General features: G+C 42.5%; 1 pseudogene; it reads right to left on the bottom strand.

The window, feature by feature from the left end:
- Positions 1-1,568: 1,568 nt before the first annotated feature.
- LOC111727423 overlaps positions 1,569-2,844 on the bottom strand; it is a 4,557-nt pseudogene continuing 3,281 nt past the window's right edge.

The following is a 2,844-nucleotide window of genomic DNA, read 5'->3' on the forward strand; positions in this document are numbered from 1 at the left end:
GGTCAGAAACTCAAATCTGTATATGGGAAGAACACTGGTGAATAAATAAAGGTAAAATAAAAACTTTTAGTTTTCTTATCCTTAATTGATTTAACAGATAAGTTTTCTTCAAAATAATAATAGTGGGGCAGCGCCTGTGGCTCAAAGGAGTACTGCTGGCCCCATATACTGGAGGTGATGGGTTCAAACCCGGCCCCAGTTCAAAAAATAATAATAATAATAAATATTTTAAAATAATAATAATAGCAACAGGTGTTGGATTATGTGTGCTTGCATATGTGTGTGTATGCTTACATATAAGTGAAATGAATAATGGCAATTAGACAAGAGATGATGGGGAGGAAAATATAGGAATATTTTCTCACATAAGGTACTTGAACCACCTGTGAGGTGTTATTTGAAAGTGGTCTTAGATTAGCTGTAAATATTTACATATATTTTTGCCCAATGTTCAAAGTTTTATTATCAAACATCTCTGCAGTTTACTTACTCTTACTAAGTAAAAAAACAAAAAACAAACAAACAAATAGAGCAGAACAATTCACTAGCATCATCACCAAGCGAGCTACAAATCTATCCTTTGCCACAGAGCAAGACACTTAAGATTAACTCAAGAAAATAGCTGTGTTTACAGAAGGTGTAGCCCATCCATTTGTCACGCATTCCAGGGCCTCTCGGCCCCTTTTTAATTGTCCAACTCTGAACCTAGTTTCCTTTTATAGTCTGGAGACATGGAATCACCCAAGTGAGACAGCCCTTCAGAACTCTGCTAAAAATGGATTTAACATGGAGATATCCCAGATCCCTGTTCTCAAATGTTAAAATAATTTTACATTATCACAGAGTGAGAACATCCTTAGATAAATTGTTATGTTCTAATGAGTTTGTGTTTTCCCCCTTTTTGATATTTTTTCTAAGATCTTTCCTTTATTTTTATTTATTTACATTTTTTAGACAGAATCTCACTTGGTCACCCTGGGGCATCATATGGTGATGCATCATAGCTCACAGCAATCTCAAACTCTTGGGCTTGAGTGATCCTCTTGCCTCAGCCTTCTGAGTTGCTGGGACTACTGGCACCCACCACAACACCTGGCTAATTTTTCTGTTTTTAGTAGAGATAAGGTCTCTCTCTAGCTCAAGCTGATCTTGAACTCCTGAGCTCAAGCAATCCACCAGCCTCAGCCTCCCAGAGTGCTAGGATTCAGGCATGAGCCACTGTGCCCTGCCAAAGATCTTTCCTTTGTAGTCAGTCAGTTCTGTTGCTTCTCTTTCTTTCCCTCTCTCTCTCTCTCTCTCTCTCTCTCTTTCTCTCTCTCTCTCTCAGATAGGGTCTCACTCTGTCACCCTGGGTAGAGTGCTGTGGCATCATCATAACTCACAGCAACCTCGAATTCTTGGACTCAAGAGATACTCTTGCCTCCGCCTCCTGAGTAGCTGGGACTACGGGTGTACGCCACTACCCCAGGTTAGCTTTTCTATTTTAATAGACATGGAGTTTCATTCTTGCTCAGGCTAGTCTTGAATTCCTTAGCTCGAGAATCCACCTGTCTCAGCCTCCCAGAATGTTAGGGCAAGACTCTCCACATCTGGTCAGTTCTAGTGGCTTTTAACTTCTCTTGATGCTTCAGTGGCAAACTATTTTCTTTTGCACCCATCCACATCACCTTTTTATTCTGTGGTGATGGGGGAGCACTCTCATGATCTGTCCTCAGATAACTTCAACAGGCTATTTCCCTTCCTTCTTGAGTAGAAACCTTAGCTTCTATTGCAACATGTGTTCCATTTTAACCCTGTCTTGCTCATCCAGAGAATTTAAATTGCATTTGTTCATTTTTCATACTATTCCCCACACTTCCTTGCCAACACTTGGAAAAATGGTGGCTACACCTCGTACCAAGTTTGACTTGTTATGCCGTGGGAATTACCAAAGTTTAAAATCCTTGCTGTAAGCCATGCAGCAGAACGAGGCTCAGGGGTTTCAGAAGGTTACTGCCATAGGTGAAGTACAGAAAACTCTCCTCCTCCTGACACTGGGCATCCTTGCAGCCCGAGTTCACTATATCCTGCCAAATCCCCACACAGTCCTAGGGGTCTGGAGCAGAAGGTGGACAGTGGAGCACAGCAGCCAATAATCCCTGCCCAATGATCACTGCATCACTGGCTCTGGGTTCTAAAAAAGTTCTTTTTTTTTTTTTTTTTTGAGAGTGAGTCTCACTTTGTCACCCTTGCTAGAGTGCTGTAGTGTCACAGTTCACAGCAACCTCAAATTCTTAGACTCAAGTGATTCTTTTGCCTCAGCCTCCCAAGTGGCTGGAACTACAGGTGCCTGCCACAATGCCTGGCTATTTTTAGAGACAAGGTCTTGCTCTTGCTCAGGTGATCCACCCACCTCAGCCTCCCAGAGTGCTAGGATTACAGGTGTGAGCCACTAGTGGCACCTGGCCTTAAAAACGTTCTTTGAGGGGAGGGCATCTTGGTGTGTGCCACACCTTCTTGGGGCAAGACACGATTGTAAGAGGGACTTTACCTAACAAGTGCCATCAGTGTAACCTGGTTTCTTGTACCCTCAATGAATCTCCAACAATTAAAAAAAGAAGAAGAAGAAGAAAATAAATCTCAAGAAAAAAAAGTTCATTGAAAGTACAACTGATGGCTCGGCTCAGATAGCACAATGGTTACAGCATCCACCACATACACTGGGGCTGGAGGGTTTGAACTGGCCCAGGCCTGCTAAATAACAATGACAACAACAACAACAACAAATAGCCAGGCATTGTGGCAGGCACCTGGAGTACCAGCTAGTCGGGAGGCTGAGGCAAGAGAATCACTTACGCCCGAGAG

The sequence above is a fragment of the Otolemur garnettii genome, unplaced genomic scaffold, assembly GCF_000181295.1.
Source record: "Otolemur garnettii isolate 467f Iridium unplaced genomic scaffold, OtoGar3 scaffold00105, whole genome shotgun sequence".
Taxonomy (NCBI): Eukaryota; Metazoa; Chordata; class Mammalia; order Primates; family Galagidae; genus Otolemur; species Otolemur garnettii.